This window comes from Lingula anatina, chromosome 5 (genome assembly GCF_051362555.1).
Source record: "Lingula anatina isolate TDL-2025a chromosome 5, LinAna3.0, whole genome shotgun sequence".
NCBI classification, from domain to species: Eukaryota; Metazoa; Brachiopoda; class Lingulata; order Lingulida; family Lingulidae; genus Lingula; species Lingula anatina.
Genome location: NC_141771.1, coordinates 19,107,835 through 19,128,379, shown reverse-complemented (window position 1 = coordinate 19,128,379; position 20,545 = coordinate 19,107,835). Strand labels below are relative to the sequence as shown.

The following is a 20,545-nucleotide window of genomic DNA, read 5'->3' as shown; positions in this document are numbered from 1 at the left end:
CTGTAAATTTAATTTAAAACACTGCTTCATATGAAAATTACCGTTCTGATAAACAACTACTTAGAAAACATGTCATGTGAAACTTGAAGACCGTCATTTACCTAACAATTATTATGCAAAGTTATTCTGTAGAAAAATCATAGGTACACAGCATTTGCATCCAGTCAGATTTGAGCCCATGTTCTGCCATATCTTCAACCATTCTTTGCAATCCCTGATGACTGTGTTCCACCTTAACATATCTTTATGAGAGTCAATCAAAGTTTTTTTCAGAATGCTGCAGAGTTTATGAGTCTGGGGCATATGTTACGAGTTTTGCTTATATGAATGATTACAATGAAAAGACTGTTAAATCCCATGGCTAAAAAGGGTTAAAAATTAATAATTTTGACAAATCTTGTCCAATGATTCTGAAATTTGTGCAAATGATGGTTAACAACAATAAAAAACTGTGATAAGCTGATCAAGTTATTGTGTTTCATGAAAAGTGTTTTTTGGGACAATATATTTGGGAAAACTGAAAATTACATTGAGACGACTGGCAAATCCCAGGCCTTAAAATAGTTAAATGTTAAAAATTTTGTCAAATCTTGTCAAATCTTTCTGAAATCTGAACAAATGATGCTTAACAACAATAAAAATATGGGATAAGCTGATCAGTTGTCTGTGTCTTTTGTTAAGTGTCAAGTTTTTGGGAAATTGATCATCACAAGAGTGAGAATTAACCAAAACAAATATGTCAATATTGCAATGTATTATTTACTCTGAAAGAAAACAGCAAATGTGATTGAGGTTGTTGATAATTTGAGGTTGTTTGTGTAGGAGTTGCAAATTACCTATAACTGTCATCTGGAAAACAATATATTCCCATACAAGACTTCTCCTTACTACCAATGCCGGATAGAGATTACTCCTTACAATGGGTTTCTGGAAGGGGTTGTTGTTATCACAATATTTGACAAAGTCCTAAATCATGCCAAATATCATGTATTGTACACATGGATAAGACATAGTGCTGCTCTTGGTGCTGTCTTTCACTGCCTGCTTCTTCATTGTAAGGGTACTCTGGAACAAGAACAATATAACTGAAAGAACGGAAAATTACATTGAAAAGAATGGCAAATTCAGTGACTTAAAATAGTTAAATGTTAATAATTTTGTCAAATCTAGACCAATATTTCTTATATTTGTACAAATAATGCTTAACAACAATAAAAATCTGTGATAAGCTGATCAGTCGACTGTGTCAAATGAAAAGTGTTTTTTTGGGGGGGACAACATATTTGGGAAAACTGAAAATTACATTGAAAAGACTGGCAAATCCCAGGCTTTAAAATAGTTAAACGTTAATAATTTTGTCAAATCTTGTCCAATATTTCTAAAATTTGTACAAATGATGCTTAACAACAATAAAAACCTGTGATAAGCTGATCAGTTGACTGTGACTAATGAAAAGTTGTCTTCGAATGATATATTTGAGACAACTGAATATTACACTGAAAATGAGCAGTGCAAAATTCCATGACTTAAAATAGTTACATGTTAATAATTAAAAAAAAAATATGTCCAATGTTTCTGAAATCTGTACAAATGATGCTTAACAACAATAAAAACCTGGGGAAAACTGATCAGTTGTCTGTGTCTTTTTTTAAGTGTCAAGTTTACTGGAAATTGATCATCACAAGAGTGAGAATTAACCAAAACAAACATTTCTATAATGCAATGTATTATTTACTCTGAAAGAAAACAGCAAATGTGATTGAGGTTGTTGATGATTTGAGGTTGTTTGTGTAAGAAGTTGCAAATTACCTATAACTGTCATCTGGAAACAATATATACCCATAAAAGACTTCTCCTTACTACCAATGCCAGATGCAGATTACTTCTTACAATGGGTTTCTGGAAGGGGTTGTTGTTATCAGAATATTTGACAATGTCCTAAATCTTGCCAAATATCATGTATTGTACACATGGATAAGACATAGTACTGCTCTTGGTGCTGTCTTTCACTGCCTGCTTCTTCATTGTAAGGGTACTCTGGAAAAAGAAAAAATATAACTGAGAAAACTGAAAATTACATTGAAAAGAATGGCAAATTCAGTGACTTACAATAGTTAAATGTTAATAATTTTGTCAAATCTAGACCAATATTTCTGATATTTGTACAAATAATGCTTAACAACAATAAAAATCTGTGATAAACTGATCAGTTGATTGAATCTAATGAAAAGTGTTTTTTGGAACAATATATTTGGGAAAACTGAAAATTACATTGAAAAGGCTTGCAAATCCCAGGACTTCAAATAGTTAAACCTTAATAATTGTGTCAAATCTTGTCAAATATTTCTGAAATCTGGAAAAATGATGCTTAACAACAATAAAAATCTGGGATAAGCTGATCAGTTGTCTGTGTCTCTTTTTAAGTGTCAAGTTTATGGGAAATTGATCATCACAAGAGTGAGAACTAACCAAAACAAATATTTCGATATTGCAATGTATTATTTATTCTGAAAGAAAACGGCTAATGTGATTGAGGTTGTTGATTATTTGAGGTTGTTTGTGTAGGAGGTTGCAAATTACCTATAACTGTCGTCTGGAAAACAATATATACCCATACAAGACTTCCCTTCAATACCATTGCCAGATGCAGATTACTCCTTAAAATGGATTTCTAGAAGGGGTTGTTGTTATCACAATACTTGACAATGTCCTAAATCTTGCCAAATATCATGTATTGTACACATGGATAAGACATAGTGCTGCTCTTGGTGCTGTCTTTCACCTCCTGCTTTTTCTTGGTAAGGGTACTCTGGAAAAAGAACAATATAACTGAAAGAACTGAAAATTACATTGAAAAGAATGGCAAATTCAGTGACTTAAAATAGTTAAATGTTAATAATTTTGTCAAATCTAGACCAATATTTCTAATATTTGTACAAATGATGCTTAACAACAATTAAAATCTGTGATAAGCTGATCAGTTGTCTGTATTTAATGAAAAGTGTTTTCTAAGACAATATATTTGGGAAAACTGAAAAATTACATTGAAAAGACTGGGAATCTGAGGACTTAAAATAGTTAAACGTTAATAATTTTGTCAAATTTTGTCCAATAATTCTGAAATTTGTACAAATGATGCTTAACAACAATAAAAATCTGTGATAAGCTGACCAGTTGACTGTGACTAATGAAAAGTTGTCTTCGAATGATATATTTGAGAAAACTGAATATTACACTGAAAATGAGCAGTGCAAAATTCCATGACTTAAAACAGTTACATGTTAATAATTTAAAAAAAAATTGTCCAATGTTTCTGAAATCTGTACAAATGATGCTTACCAACAATGAAAACCTGGGAAAAACTGATCAGTTGTCTGTGTCTTTTTTTAAGTGTCAAGTTTACTGGAAATTGACCATCACAAGAGTGAGAATTAACCAAAACAAATATTTCAATATTGCAATGTATTATTTACTCTGAAAGAAAACACAAATGTGATTGAGGTTGTTGATGATTTGAGGTTGTTTGTGTAAGAAGTTGCAAATTACCTGTAACTGTCATCTGGAAAACAATATATACCCATACAAGACTTCTCCTTACTACCAATGCCGGACGCAGATTACTCCTTAAAATGGGTTTCTGGAAGGGGTTGTTGTTATCAGAATATTTGACAATGTCCTAAATCTTCCCAAATATCATGTATTGTATACATGGATAAGACAGAGTACTGCTCTTGGTGCTGTCTTTCACTGCCTGCGTTTTCATGGTAAGGGTACTCTGGAAAAAGAACAATATAACTGAAAGACCTGAAAATTTCTTTAAAAAGACTGGCAAATAATGAGTTAAAATAGTTAAACATTAATAATTTTGTCAAATCTTGTCCAATATTTCTGAACTTTGAACAAATGATGCTTAACAACAATGAAAATCTGTGATAAGCTGATCAGTTGACTGTATCTAAAAAAGTGTTTTTTTAGGACAATATATTTGGGAAAACTGAAAATTTCATTGAAAAGACTGCCAAATCACAGGTCTTTAAATAGTTGAACATTAATAATTTTGTCAAATCTTGTCCAATATTTCTGAAATTTGTACAAATGATGCTTAACAACAATAAAAATCTGTGATAAGCTGATCAGTTGTTTGTGTCTTTTTGTAATGGTAAAGTTAATGGGAAATTGATCATCAGAAGAGTGAGAATTAACCAAAACAAATATTTCAATATTACAATGTATTATTTTCTCTGAAAGAAAACAGCAAATGTGATGATTTCAGGTTGTTTGTGAAAGAAGTTGCAAATTACCTATAACTGTCATCTGGAAAACAATATATACCCATACAAGACTTCTCCTTACTACCAATGCCAGATGCAGATTACTCCTTACAATGGGTTTCTTGGAGGGGTTGTTGTTATCACAATAGTTGACAAAGTCCTAAATCTTGCCAAATATCATGTATTGTACACATGGATAAGATATAGTGCTGCTCTTGGTGCTGTCTTTCAATGCCTGCTTTTTCATGGTAAGGGTACTCTGGAAAAAGAACAATATAACTGAAAGAACTGAAAATTACATTGAAAAGACTGGCAAATTCAATGATTTAAAATAGTTAAACATTAATAATTTTGTCAAATCTAGACCAATATTTCTTATATTTGTACAAATGATGCTTAACAACAATAAAAATCTGTGATAAGCTGATCAGTTGTCTGTATTTAATGAAAAGTGTTTTCTAAGACAATATATTTGGGAAAACTGAAAAATTACATTGAAAAGACTGGCAAATCGCAGGCCTTATAATAGTAAAACATAAATAATTTTGTCAAATCTTGTCCAATGTTTATGAAATTTGAACAAATGATAATTAACATCAATAAAAATCTGTGATAAGCTGATCAGTTGACTGTGACTAATGAAAAGTGTTTTTTGGGACAATATATTTGGGAAAACTAAAAATTACATTGAAGAGACTGGCAAATTGCAGGCCTTAAAATAGTTAAACATTAATAATTTTGTCAAATCTTGTCCAATGTTTATGAGGTTTGAAGAAATGATAATTAACATCAATCAAAATCTGTGATAAGCTGATCAGTTGACTATGTCAAATGAAAAGTATTGTCTACGGATGATATATTTGAGAAAACTGAATATTACACTGAAAATTAACAGTGCAAAATTCCATGACTTAAAAATAGTTAAACGTTAATAATTTTGTCAAATCTGGTCCAATGTTTCTGAAATCTGTACAAATGATGCTTAACAACAATAATAATTTGTGATAAGCTAATCAATTGAGTGTGTTTAATGATAAGTGTTGTCTTTGGATGATATATTTGAGAAAACTGAATATTACACTGAAAATTAACAGTGCAAAATTCTATGACTTAAAATAGTTAAACATTAATAATTTTGTCAAATCTGGTCCAATGTTTATGAAATTTGTAAAAGTGATGCATAACAACAATAAAAATCTGTGATAAGCTGATCAGTTGTCTGTGTTTTTTTTTAAGTGTTAAGTTTATGAGAAATTGATCATCAGAAGAGTGAGAATTAACCAAAACAAATATTTCAATATTGCAATATATTATTTACTCAAAAGAAAACAGCAAATGTGATGATTTGGGGTTGTTTGTGTAAGAGGTTGCAAATTACCTATAACTGTCACCTGGAAAACAATATATATCCATACAAGACTTCTCCTTACTACCAATGCCAGATGCAGATTACTCCTTAAAATGGATTTCTAGAAGGGGTTGTTGTTATCACAATACTTGACAATGTCCTAAATCTTGCCAAATATCATGTATTGTACACATGGATAAGACATAGTGCTGCTCTTGGTGCTGTCTTTCACCTCCTGCTTTTTCTTGGTAAGGGTACTCTGGAAAAAGAACAATATAACTGAAAGAACTGAAAATTACATTGAAAAGAATGGCAAATTCAGTGACTTAAAATAGTTAAATGTTAATAATTTTGTCAAATCTAGACCAATATTTCTAATATTTGTACAAATGATGCTTAACAACAATTAAAATCTGTGATAAGCTGATCAGTTGTCTGTATTTAATGAAAAGTGTTTTCTAAGACAATATATTTGGGAAAACTGAAAAATTACATTGAAAAGACTGGGAATCTGAGGACTTAAAATAGTTAAACGTTAATAATTTTGTCAAATTTTGTCCAATAATTCTGAAATTTGTACAAATGATGCTTAACAACAATAAAAATCTGTGATAAGCTGACCAGTTGACTGTGACTAATGAAAAGTTGTCTTCGAATGATATATTTGAGAAAACTGAATATTACACTGAAAATGAGCAGTGCAAAATTCCATGACTTAAAACAGTTACATGTTAATAATTTTTAAAAAAATTGTCCAATGTTTCTGAAATCTGTACAAATGATGCTTAACAACAATGAAAACCTGGGAAAAACTGATCAGTTGTCTGTGTCTTTTTTTAAGTGTCAAGTTTACTGGAAATTGACCATCACAAGAGTGAGAATTAACCAAAACAAATATTTCAATATTGCAATGTATTATTTACTCTGAAAGAAAACAGCAAATGTGATTGAGGTTGTTGATGATTTGAGGTTGTTTGTGTAAGAAGTTGCAAATTACCTGTAACTGTCATCTGGAAAACAATATATACCCATACAAGACTTCTCCTTACTACCAATGCCGGACGCAGATTACTCCTTAAAATGGGTTTCTGGAAGGGGTTGTTGTTATCAGAATATTTGACAATGTCCTAAATCTTCCCAAATATCATGTATTGTATACATGGATAAGACAGAGTACTGCTCTTGGTGCTGTCTTTCACTGCCTGCGTTTTCATGGTAAGGGTACTCTGGAAAAAGAACAATATAACTGAAAGACCTGAAAATTTCTTTAAAAAGACTGGCAAATAATGAGTTAAAATAGTTAAACATTAATAATTTTGTCAAATCTTGTCCAATATTTCTGAACTTTGAACAAATGATGCTTAACAACAATGAAAATCTGTGATAAGCTGATCAGTTGACTGTATCTAAAAAAGTGTTTTTTTAGGACAATATATTTGGGAAAACTGAAAATTTCATTGAAAAGACTGCCAAATCACAGGTCTTTAAATAGTTGAACATTAATAATTTTGTCAAATCTTGTCCAATGTTTCTGAAATTTGTACAAATGATGCTTAACAACAATAAAAATCTGTGATAAGCTGATCAGTTGTTTGTGTCTTTTTGTAATGGTAAAGTTAATGGGAAATTGATCATCAGAAGAGTGAGAATTAACCAAAACAAATATTTCAATATTACAATGTATTATTTTCTCTGAAAGAAAACAGCAAATGTGATGATTTCAGGTTGTTTGTGAAAGAAGTTGCAAATTACCTATAACTGTCATCTGGAAAACAATATATACCCATACAAGACTTCTCCTTACTACCAATGCCAGATGCAGATTACTCCTTACAATGGGTTTCTTGGAGGGGTTGTTGTTATCACAATAGTTGACAAAGTCCTAAATCTTGCCAAATATCATGTATTGTACACATGGATAAGATATAGTGCTGCTCTTGGTGCTGTCTTTCAATGCCTGCTTTTTCATGGTAAGGGTACTCTGGAAAAAGAACAATATAACTGAAAGAACTGAAAATTACATTGAAAAGACTGGCAAATTCAATGATTTAAAATAGTTAAACATTAATAATTTTGTCAAATCTAGACCAATATTTCTTATATTTGTACAAATGATGCTTAACAACAATAAAAATCTGTGATAAGCTGATCAGTTGTCTGTATTTAATGAAAAGTGTTTTCTAAGACAATATATTTGGGAAAACTGAAAAATTACATTGAAAAGACTGGCAAATCGCAGGCCTTATAATAGTAAAACATAAATAATTTTGTCAAATCTTGTCCAATGTTTATGAAATTTGAACAAATGATAATTAACATCAATAAAAATCTGTGATAAGCTGATCAGTTGACTGTGACTAATGAAAAGTGTTTTTTGGGACAATATATTTGGGAAAACTAAAAATTACATTGAAGAGACTGGCAAATTGCAGGCCTTAAAATAGTTAAACATTAATAATTTTGTCAAATCTTGTCCAATGTTTATGAGGTTTGAAGAAATGATAATTAACATCAATCAAAATCTGTGATAAGCTGATCAGTTGACTATGTCAAATGAAAAGTATTGTCTACGGATGATATATTTGAGAAAACTGAATATTACACTGAAAATTAACAGTGCAAAATTCCATGACTTAAAAATAGTTAAACGTTAATAATTTTGTCAAATCTGGTCCAATGTTTCTGAAATCTGTACAAATGATGCTTAACAACAATAATAATTTGTGATAAGCTAATCAATTGAGTGTGTTTAATGATAAGTGTTGTCTTTGGATGATATATTTGAGAAAACTGAATATTACACTGAAAATTAACAGTGCAAAATTCTATGACTTAAAATAGTTAAACATTAATAATTTTGTCAAATCTGGTCCAATGTTTATGAAATTTGTAAAAGTGATGCATAACAACAATAAAAATCTGTGATAAGCTGATCAGTTGTCTGTGTTTTTTTTTTAAGTGTTAAGTTTATGAGAAATTGATCATCAGAAGAGTGAGAATTAACCAAAACAAATATTTCAATATTGCAATATATTATTTACTCAAAAGAAAACAGCAAATGTGATGATTTGGGGTTGTTTGTGTAAGAGGTTGCAAATTACCTATAACTGTCACCTGGAAAACAATATATATCCATACAAGACTTCTCCTTACTACCAATGCCAGATGCAGATTACTCCTTAAAATGGATTTCTAGAAGGGGTTGTTGTTATCACAATACTTGACAATGTCCTAAATCTTGCCAAATATCATGTATTGTACACATGGATAAGACATAGTGCTGCTCTTGGTGCTGTCTTTCACCTCCTGCTTTTTCTTGGTAAGGGTACTCTGGAAAAAGAACAATATAACTGAAAGAACTGAAAATTACATTGAAAAGAATGGCAAATTCAGTGACTTAAAATAGTTAAATGTTAATAATTTTGTCAAATCTAGACCAATATTTCTAATATTTGTACAAATGATGCTTAACAACAATTAAAATCTGTGATAAGCTGATCAGTTGTCTGTATTTAATGAAAAGTGTTTTCTAAGACAATATATTTGGGAAAACTGAAAAATTACATTGAAAAGACTGGGAATCTGAGGACTTAAAATAGTTAAACGTTAATAATTTTGTCAAATTTTGTCCAATAATTCTGAAATTTGTACAAATGATGCTTAACAACAATAAAAATCTGTGATAAGCTGACCAGTTGACTGTGACTAATGAAAAGTTGTCTTCGAATGATATATTTGAGAAAACTGAATATTACACTGAAAATGAGCAGTGCAAAATTCCATGACTTAAAACAGTTACATGTTAATAATTTTTAAAAAAATTGTCCAATGTTTCTGAAATCTGTACAAATGATGCTTAACAACAATGAAAACCTGGGAAAAACTGATCAGTTGTCTGTGTCTTTTTTTAAGTGTCAAGTTTACTGGAAATTGACCATCACAAGAGTGAGAATTAACCAAAACAAATATTTCAATATTGCAATGTATTATTTACTCTGAAAGAAAACAGCAAATGTGATTGAGGTTGTTGATGATTTGAGGTTGTTTGTGTAAGAAGTTGCAAATTACCTGTAACTGTCATCTGGAAAACAATATATACCCATACAAGACTTCTCCTTACTACCAATGCCGGACGCAGATTACTCCTTAAAATGGGTTTCTGGAAGGGGTTGTTGTTATCAGAATATTTGACAATGTCCTAAATCTTCCCAAATATCATGTATTGTATACATGGATAAGACAGAGTACTGCTCTTGGTGCTGTCTTTCACTGCCTGCGTTTTCATGGTAAGGGTACTCTGGAAAAAGAACAATATAACTGAAAGACCTGAAAATTTCTTTAAAAAGACTGGCAAATAATGAGTTAAAATAGTTAAACATTAATAATTTTGTCAAATCTTGTCCAATATTTCTGAACTTTGAACAAATGATGCTTAACAACAATGAAAATCTGTGATAAGCTGATCAGTTGACTGTATCTAAAAAAGTGTTTTTTTAGGACAATATATTTGGGAAAACTGAAAATTTCATTGAAAAGACTGCCAAATCACAGGTCTTTAAATAGTTGAACATTAATAATTTTGTCAAATCTTGTCCAATGTTTCTGAAATTTGTACAAATGATGCTTAACAACAATAAAAATCTGTGATAAGCTGATCAGTTGTTTGTGTCTTTTTGTAATGGTAAAGTTAATGGGAAATTGATCATCAGAAGAGTGAGAATTAACCAAAACAAATATTTCAATATTACAATGTATTATTTTCTCTGAAAGAAAACAGCAAATGTGATGATTTCAGGTTGTTTGTGAAAGAAGTTGCAAATTACCTATAACTGTCATCTGGAAAACAATATATACCCATACAAGACTTCTCCTTACTACCAATGCCAGATGCAGATTACTCCTTACAATGGGTTTCTTGGAGGGGTTGTTGTTATCACAATAGTTGACAAAGTCCTAAATCTTGCCAAATATCATGTATTGTACACATGGATAAGATATAGTGCTGCTCTTGGTGCTGTCTTTCAATGCCTGCTTTTTCATGGTAAGGGTACTCTGGAAAAAGAACAATATAACTGAAAGAACTGAAAATTACATTGAAAAGACTGGCAAATTCAATGATTTAAAATAGTTAAACATTAATAATTTTGTCAAATCTAGACCAATATTTCTTATATTTGTACAAATGATGCTTAACAACAATAAAAATCTGTGATAAGCTGATCAGTTGTCTGTATTTAATGAAAAGTGTTTTCTAAGACAATATATTTGGGAAAACTGAAAAATTACATTGAAAAGACTGGCAAATCGCAGGCCTTATAATAGTAAAACATAAATAATTTTGTCAAATCTTGTCCAATGTTTATGAAATTTGAACAAATGATAATTAACATCAATAAAAATCTGTGATAAGCTGATCAGTTGACTGTGACTAATGAAAAGTGTTTTTTGGGACAATATATTTGGGAAAACTAAAAATTACATTGAAGAGACTGGCAAATTGCAGGCCTTAAAATAGTTAAACATTAATAATTTTGTCAAATCTTGTCCAATGTTTATGAGGTTTGAAGAAATGATAATTAACATCAATCAAAATCTGTGATAAGCTGATCAGTTGACTATGTCAAATGAAAAGTATTGTCTACGGATGATATATTTGAGAAAACTGAATATTACACTGAAAATTAACAGTGCAAAATTCCATGACTTAAAAATAGTTAAACGTTAATAATTTTGTCAAATCTGGTCCAATGTTTCTGAAATCTGTACAAATGATGCTTAACAACAATAATAATTTGTGATAAGCTAATCAATTGAGTGTGTTTAATGATAAGTGTTGTCTTTGGATGATATATTTGAGAAAACTGAATATTACACTGAAAATTAACAGTGCAAAATTCTATGACTTAAAATAGTTAAACATTAATAATTTTGTCAAATCTGGTCCAATGTTTATGAAATTTGTAAAAGTGATGCATAACAACAATAAAAATCTGTGATAAGCTGATCAGTTGTCTGTGTTTTTTTTTAAGTGTTAAGTTTATGAGAAATTGATCATCAGAAGAGTGAGAATTAACCAAAACAAATATTTCAATATTGCAATATATTATTTACTCAAAAGAAAACAGCAAATGTGATGATTTGGGGTTGTTTGTGTAAGAGGTTGCAAATTACCTATAACTGTCACCTGGAAAACAATATATATCCATACAAGACTTCTCCTTACTACCAATGCCAGATGCAGATTACTCCTTACAATGGGTTTCTTGGAGGGGTTGTTGTTATCACAATAGTTGACAAAGTCCTAAATCTTGCCAAATATCATGTATTGTACACATGGATAAGACATAGTGCTGCTCTTGGTGCTGTCTTTCAATGCCTGCTTCTTCATGATAAGGGTACTCTGGAAAAAGAACAATATAACTGAAAGAACTAAAAATTACATTGAAGAGACTGGCAAATTGCAGGCCTTAAAATAGTTAAACATTAATAATTTTGTCAAATCTTGTCCAATGTTTATGAAATATGATCAAATGATAATTAACATCAATAAAAATCTGTGATAAGCTGATCAGTTGACTGTGACTAATGAAAAGCGTTTTTGGGACAATATATTTGGGAAAACTAAAAATTGCATTGAAAAGACTGGCAAATCGCAGGCCTTATAATAGTTAAACATTAATAATTTTGTCAAATCTTGTCCAATGTTTATGAAATTTCAACAAATGATAATTAACATCAATAAAAATCTGTGATAAGCTGATTAGTTGACTGTGACAAATGAAAAGTGTTTTTTGGGACAATATATTTGGGAAAACTAAAAATTACATTGAAGAGACTGGCAAAATCGCAGGCTTTAAAATAGTTAAACATCAATAATTTTGTCAGATCTTGTCCAATATTTATGAAATTTGTGCAAATGATATTCAACAACAATTAAAATCTGTGAGAAGCTGATCAGTTGACTATGTTTAACGAAAAGTGTTTTTTTTTTTTGACAAAATATTTGGGAAACCTGAAAATTACATTGAAAAGACTGGCAAATCGCAGGCCTTAAAATAGTTAAACATAAATAATTTTGTCAAATCTTGTCCAATGTTTATGAAATTTGAACAAATGATAATTAACATCAATAAAAACCTGTGATAAGCTGATTAGTTGACTGTGACTAATGAAAAGTGTTTTTTGGGACAATATATTTGGGAAAACTAAAAATTACATTGAAGAGACTGGCAAAATCGCAGGCTTTAAAATAGTTAAACATTAATAATTTTGTCAAATCTTGTCCAATATTTATGAAATTTGTGCAAATGATATTCAACAACAATTAAAATCTGTGAGAAACTGATCAGTTGACTATGTTTAATGAAAAGTGTTTTTTTTTGACAAAATATTTGGGAAAACTGAAAATTACATTGAAAAGACTGGCAAATCGCAGGCCTTAAAATAGTTAAACATTAATAATTTTGTCAAATCTTGTCCAATGTTTATGAAATTTTTACAAATGATATTTAACAACAATTAAAATCTGAGAGAAGCTGATCAGTTGACTATGTTTAATGAAAAGTGTTTTTTTGGACAATATATTTGGGAAAACTGAAAATTACATTGAAAAAGACTGGCAAATCGCAGGCCTTAAAATAGTTAAACATTAATAATGTTGTCAAATATTGTCCCATGTTTATGAAATTTGTGCAAATGATGCTTAACAATAATAAAAATCTGTCATAAGCTGATCAGCTGTCTATGTTATTTTTTAAGTGTCGAGTTTATAGGAAATTCTTCATCAGAAGAGTGAGAACTAACCAAAACAAATATTTCAATATTGCAATGTATAACTTACTCTGAAAAAAAAAAAAAAAAAAAACAAATGTGATTATTTGAGGTAGTTTGTGTAAGAGGTTGCAAATTACCTATAACTGTCATCTGGAAAACAATATATACCCATACAAGACTTCTCCTTACTACCAATGCCAGATGCAGATTACTCCTTACAATGGGTTTCTTGGAGGGGTTGTTGTTATCACAATAGTTGACAAAGTCCTAAATCTTGCCAAATATCATGTATTGTACACATGGATAAGATATAGTGCTGCTCTTGGTGCTGTCTTTCAATGCCTGCTTTTTCATGGTAAGGGTACTCTGGAAAAAGAACAATATAACTGAAAGAACTGAAAATTACATTGAAAAGACTGGCAAATTCAATGATTTAAAATAGTTAAACGTTAATAATTTTGTAAAATCTGGTCCAATATTTCTGAAATTTGTACAAATGATGCTTAACAACAATAAAAATCTGTGATAAACTGATCAGCTGTCTATGTTATTTTTTAAGTGTCAAGTTTATTAGAAATTCATCATCAGAAGAGTGAGAATAAACCAAAACATATATTTCAATATTGCAATGTATTACTTACTCTGAAAGAAAACAGCAAATGTGATGATTTGAGGTTGTTTGTGTAAGAGGTTGCAAATTACCTATAACTGTCATCTGGAAAACAATATATACCCATACAAGACTTCTCCTTACTACCAATGTCAGATGCAGATTACTCCTAACAATGGGTTTCTGGAAGGGGTTGTTGTTATCACAATATTTGACAATGTCCTAACTCTTGCCAAATATCATGTATTGTACACATGGATAAGACATACTGCTGCTCTTGGTGCCGTCTTTCACTGCCTGCTTTTTCATGGTAAGGGTACTCTGGAACAAGAACAATATAACTGAAAGAACTGATCAGATGTCTGTCTTTTTCTAAGTGTCAGGTTTACGGGAAATTGATCATTAGAAGAGTACGAATTGACAAAAACAAATCGTAAACAAAATTAATAATTTGAATACATGTAGATTCAAATATGATTTCATAATTTTACTTTTTCATTTTTTGTCCATAAGTTTTCATTTATGATAGATCCACATATTTAGTTTACCTGTTGACTGTTTCCTCTGTTCACTCTGATGGACTTGGCCATCCTTCTGGCTGGAAGATGATAAAAAAAACATCTTTAAAACAATCTTCTTAATTTTTTAGTGTCTTAAAACTGGTTTTTCAGTTTCTTTGACAAAGTAATAAAATGCCCAAGGGATTTACATAAAAAGTCTCACATCAGTAGCAGCACAATTCACCTAAATATCAGGTATTACATTATAAAAGACGAAAAACTTGCTGAAAGGCTGTAAAGATCCAGAAAACAATGTGATCTGTGTAGAAACATTTAATATATGCAATGCATGCTCTTATATAACCATATTGGAAATTATTCTGGAGTCATAATGTTCCATTGTGGCAGCATAGTCCTGTGCCCCCCAGTGCAGTGTAGTAGTCTGGAGTCATTGAGTTCCATTGTGGTAATAAGTCCTGTGTCTCCTAGTACAGTGTAGTAGTCTGGAGTCATTGTGTTCCATTGTGGCAGCATAGTCCTGTGCCCCCCAGTGCAGTGTAGTAGTCTGGAGTCATTGAGTTCCATTGTGGTAATAAGTCCTGTGTCTCCTAGTACAGTGTAGTAGTCTGGAGTCATTGTGTTCCATTGTGGCAGTATAGTCCTGTGTCTCCTAGTACAGAGTAGTATGGAGTCATTGTGTTCCATTGTGGCAGTATAGTCCTGTGTCTCCTAGTACAGTGTAGTAGTCTGGAGTCATTGTGTTCCATTGTGGCAGTATAGTCATGTGTCTCCTAGTACAGTGTAGTAGTCTGGAGTCATTGTGTTCCATTGTGGCAGTATAGTCCTGTGCCTCCTAGTACAGTGTAGTAGTCTGGAGTCATTGTGTTCCATTGTGGCAGTATAGTCATGTGTCTCCTAGTACAGTGTAGTAGTCCGGAGTCATTGTGTTCCATCGTGACAGTATAGTCATGTGTCTCCTAGTGCAGTGTAGTAGTCTGGAGTCATTGTGTTACATTGTGGCAGTATAGTCATGTGTCTCCTAGTACAGTGTAGTAGTTATAATAAAGTGACTAGAGTAGCCGGTGTTTTAAGAGACCATGTGCTCTTTATTCCATTTATACTAACTCATGTGTAAAACTGATGACGTAAGATCTACATATAAGATATAACACACGCATAAAGTCAAACTACTACATTACATCCTTCCCCACCTTGAATTACTTTTACTTGGGGTTGAAAAGTAAACTGAAAATAATAATAATATATGTGCAGTGTCTGACAGTCTCTCACAAAAGTCTTCGTGATTTACATGTAACAGTCTTTGAAAATGAGAAACATAAGCAGTCACTGATCCATTGGTTACTGATTCTTGAATAAAATCACAAATTGTAGCAGTGTTATTGTCTTTCTCTCATTTTTTTAATACAAACATGAAACTTTAAGTGCTGTTCTTACAAATCAATGTCTCTAAAAAAAATGATTGAAGTCCTTTACTGTATTTTGTGATCTTAGTGTTCACTGTCACATGTACAGTTTGAATTACTTTGAGAAAGAGATAAAAATTAAGTCCTATACAAGAGAGGAGAGGTTGCCAGAACATCACTCTCTAAATCAAGTCTTTACCACTTGGTAGCTAACTAAACACTTTTATAACACATAATCCTTGAATCTTTCAGGGATTTTCCTTACTCTTTGAGATCTCCTTAAATCTGGTGATTTTGGCTGTTCTTTCGCTGAGAACATTTTGTTCACTGGCTGAAATGTCTGTCTTCACATTCTCTACGCAAGCAGTATAGTCCTCTGCCTCCTAGTACAGTGTAGTAGTCTGGAGTCATTGTGTTCCATTGTGGCAGTATAGTCCTCTGCCTCCTAGTACAGTGTAGTAGTCTGGAGTCATTGTGTTCCATTGTGGCAGTATAGTCCTCTGCCTCCTAGTACAGTGTAGTAGTCTGGAGTCATTGTGTTCCATTGTGGCAGTATAGTCCTGTGCCTCCTAGTACAGTGAAATAGTCTGGAGTCATTGTGTTCCATTTTGGCAATATAGTCCTGTGCCTCCTAGTACAGTGTAGTAGTCTGGAGTCATTGTGTTCCATTGTGGCAATATAGTCCTGTGCCTCCTAGTACAGTGAAATAGTCTGGAGTCATTGTGTTCCATTGTGACAGTATAGTCCTGTGCCTCCTAGGACAGTGTAGAAATCTGGAGTCATTGTGTTCCATTGTGGCAGTATAGTCCTGTGCCTCCTAGGACAGTGTTGTAGTCTGGAGTCATTGTGCTCCATTGTGGCAGTATAGTCCTGTGCCTACAGGAGTCCTATAGTACATTGTGGTCAGATGATGGACTGAAAAAGACAAAAAAGTCAGTGATCTGAGGCTTTTTCCTTAAGATCCAGAATATTAGAGTAATTTTAGTAGGTTTACTACATGTGTACATCATATTAACTGTGAAGAAATAAATATATAAAACTTACAAAATTAAGTGTTGTTCAGGGGCGGATTCAGGGCGTCTTCTGGGTCTTCCGGAAGACGGTCAGATTTTCAAGTTTACATTCACGGGTATCTAATTTTTTCTGTCGGAAGACGGTCAAAAATGAAGAACGGAGCAACAAAGATAATTTGGAAGACTGTCAGAAAATATCTCTGAATCCGCTCCTGTTGTTGTAAGTCAAGGCTGAAGAGGAACAAGGTCTTCTTATATATTAAAAGATACGTCAGTTCTCCAGTTAATTATCTCACCTTCATAAGCCATTGAGCATCTACAGATGAAAAGGGAATGGCAAAACTTCAAAAAGCTGACGATGTGCAGTCTTGTCAGTTTTCCAAAAGCACTTTTAAACTGCAGCGTCAACATTCTGATGCACAATTGTAAAACCTTCACAAGCACATTGCATCGTGATGTGAACAGTGAACAACTGACACAGTCGATACCATATGTGTTCTTCACTTCAGATGTCTCATCCTGAACTCACCGATTAAGTTTGCCATTAGGATCTATAACAGAACCATCGAAGGTAAGTGTCCTGATGGAAGGTAACATCCAGTGTACAGAATGTTTGATGAAAATCTCGGCTTTTCAGCAACACCCTTCGCATTCGCCATATAAACATTGTTTAGTATAGATGGCGCTGTGCAAGAGGTGAGACTCTGGATTTGTAATGGACTGCGGCCAGTATCAGCAACAGGTTCAACGCCTGCTTTCTAAGAAACTTGTGCGAGGAGGGAAAAGGTTCTGGCACTGCAATAGATATTACCAGGGTGCAGACATTGATGTATACTGTGATTTGTAATTTATCAGAAAGACTCAAGGCCGAGAGCTTCAATCTGATTGGTTAAAAGTAAGGAAACAATACAGGAGCTGTCCAATGAAATTTCTTTATACAATAATTATTCTTATTTATTGTTTTGTAAACAAAGCAAAGAGACAATGTCTACACAGTCGCTGGTAAGTTTTATTTTTTATTCCAAACTGAAATCCTGTATCAAGTTTAAAGTAAGCCCACATACCGCCTTTTTACAGTGTTGTTCATGATTTCTTAATGATTATTTAACATTCTAAACGAAATTCTTGAAAATTTCTTGTCACACAATTAACGTTTTGATGATCATTCTTGTAATGGTACAAATGTTTTTTTTTTTTTATACAAAAACTATCAAATGAAGATACAGAAATCTATTATTTGTATCTTGTTTAACTAAAATTTCATTTATTAAATTATACTAATTGCAGATGACATCTGATATGGAGATTGAAATAAACAAAAAAGAACAGTGTGCTCGTAAGTTGTGTGTGAGTGTGTGTGTGTGTGTGTGTGTGTGTGTGTGTGTGCGTGCGTGTGTGTGCATGTGACTGTATGTTTTTGATAAATGGGCTAGCATTACAGTGGGCCTAAACAACTAATTAATTTCTTTGTAATATGAAAGTAAGATATCCCATACTTTATTTACTTTAATTAAGTGGTCAATTTGGATGCCTGTAGTGAAATTATCAAAAAGATATATTGATAGGATTTCTTTCTATTTTACTTTTTTGAACAGCCAAAGCCACTGTCAGACTAATTTTGAGAGAAAACCTGTTGAAAGCAAAAGTGGTGGGCAGGGGAACTGCCCTTGGAGGCTGGGACACCCAGCGTGGCATTAACATGTCAAGGACCACCAGCATGGGTGTCCCGTCTCTAAGGGCAGAGTTTCTCCTGCCCAAGGGCTCAAAAATAGAATGGAAATTCATTAAGCCACAAAATGTAAGTATTATATCTTTTTACAAAAGTAATGATCTAAGGTAAAAATGATTTTCTTTGAAATTGAAAAAGAAAATTTAAAGTCTGGCATGTTTAAAGACAGTCTCAGCGCGTTAAACCCTTAAAATAGCACGAAAATGAATTTTCCTGGAAAACTCACCAATTTCCCCATAATGACCAAGGTATATCCTATCCAAAACCGTTCAGAAAATGAAGCTACCTAATACCGTTTTTAAGTTCCATTAAATAATAAAAGACGACTCGTCTTAAATACTCAGCTACCACCTCACAGTACGGCTTCAGAACGCGCAATTTCTCGCTAAGTCTCGCGGTTTACTATGAATGAAGTACTACGGCTGAGACCCGGATGTTACTATTTGGCGCCAAAACAGCAAACATGGCTCAGACGCGCGTCAAGTCTGAACAGGAGAGCGACAAAAGGGGGCGAAAGAAAATAGCCACTCCAGTTCGCAAGATACGAAAGAAAATTAGAGACAGACGAAGAAGCACTCAGACTGTGTATGTTGGGAGGGAGGTGGGGCGGTGGAGGACACTTAAAGCTGAGTTAGGACTCACATACGAGGCAATGGCGAAACTACTCCTCGACACGTGAGTATGCGCTTCACAGGTCTCAAGTGTGTCTGATTATCATATTATCCTGTTCACAATAAATGACAATATTTGTGCTCATACAAAGTTGGTTACGTGTATAAGAGCGTTTTGGGCTTTACGTTTTCTGTCTTTGATCGGTAAATGTACCGAAAAAATGGACAGGCGGCACTTACATGTCTGACAAGTTTCGCTGTGTAGTCGTGACGTCTATCTCATGCTGACTGAAGCCTGCTGTGATTGGTCGTAAGCGTGGGAAAATCGAGGTCGTGACCTTGAGCCGGAAGTACTTCTGGCTGTGCTCCGAAATCATGATAAATAGTTTTCGTTTTCTAATTCTTTATTCTAGTTGTCTTAACAGGACTTTTGTGACCCAGACTTATTCATATAACAATAAACAATCTCCCAAAACACAAATCTGATCAAAGTTTTACATAGAACCTGCTTCTATACATTAATCTAACCCACTGAGTTGTCCTTTAAGTATTTGATTTATTAGTAATTGTATACAGTATATTTATAAAATTATATTAAAATTATAATTATTAAAATTATATTTATCTTCTTAAAAATTAATGCTTTCGCTGTGTAAAGATTGAACACACATAATGTTATCTTTAAAATTCAATTCAATTCTATTCTTTCAGGTGATACCAAAGAAGAGAACAATGAAGCAGTAGTTAAGACCCTAAGTATTGAGAAGCTAGGTAAGACAGGGATTTCAGTAAAATTGACTTTTAATATACTTATGAAACGTGTGCACACACACATACACTAACAAACCCACATACACACACACACACACACACATACACTAACAAACACACATTCACACACCTTCATTACACACTGCAAGCATGTTCCTCAAACAAACTCTGGTCTTTAGCTTAAGAAGATAATTTATTTATTCTTAAAGCTAATTAAGTCTTTGAATGTGTCTTTGTAATGCTGAATCCTATTGCACAAATATGGAATGTAAAGTTTTTAATTGATGTAATTTTTTCTTTAGCTGATATCAAAGACACAAAGACTGTGCCAGATGCTGAGGGCATCAAAGAAAAAGGTAAGACAGTAAGGTCAATTTAACAGGAACTCATTTAACAAAATTAAAAAGTGTAAACACACACAGATGTACTTTAGGGTGGAGACTCGCACAAACACTGAGTTAAAATTCACTGTTCCATTATCTAGCATGCATGCAC

The 20,545-nt window shown here is 32.5% G+C and overlaps 1 protein-coding gene and 3 long non-coding RNA genes across 5 annotated transcripts in view; 2 read left to right on the top strand and 2 right to left on the bottom strand.

Moving 5' to 3' along the window:
- The window catches only part of LOC106152117 (uncharacterized), a 130,333-nt gene that overhangs the window by 81,560 nt on the left and 28,228 nt on the right, over window positions 1-20,545 (bottom strand). The gene's annotated exons all lie outside the window — the stretch shown is intronic.
- LOC147761801 (uncharacterized) overlaps window positions 1-20,545 on the top strand; it is a 130,906-nt gene that overhangs the window by 106,037 nt on the left and 4,324 nt on the right. The gene's annotated exons all lie outside the window — the stretch shown is intronic.
- LOC147761803 (uncharacterized) lies at window positions 822-12,425 on the bottom strand. Of its 2 annotated transcripts, XR_015334416.1 has the most exons (6): window positions 11,873-12,425; window positions 10,495-10,671; window positions 7,424-7,600; window positions 4,302-4,530; window positions 1,810-2,037; window positions 822-1,065 (listed from the first exon to the last, which is right to left on the bottom strand). It is a non-coding gene; the product is annotated as an uncharacterized LOC147761803 (long non-coding RNA). The 2 variants fall into 2 exon arrangements; XR_015334415.1 differs by lacking the exon at window positions 11,873-12,425 and having other exon boundaries at window positions 823-1,065; window positions 10,495-10,766.
- On the top strand, window positions 18,140-20,050 carry LOC147761802 (uncharacterized). The gene is made up of 3 exons (XR_015334877.1): window positions 18,140-18,275; window positions 18,535-18,737; window positions 19,991-20,050. It is a non-coding gene; the product is annotated as an uncharacterized LOC147761802 (long non-coding RNA).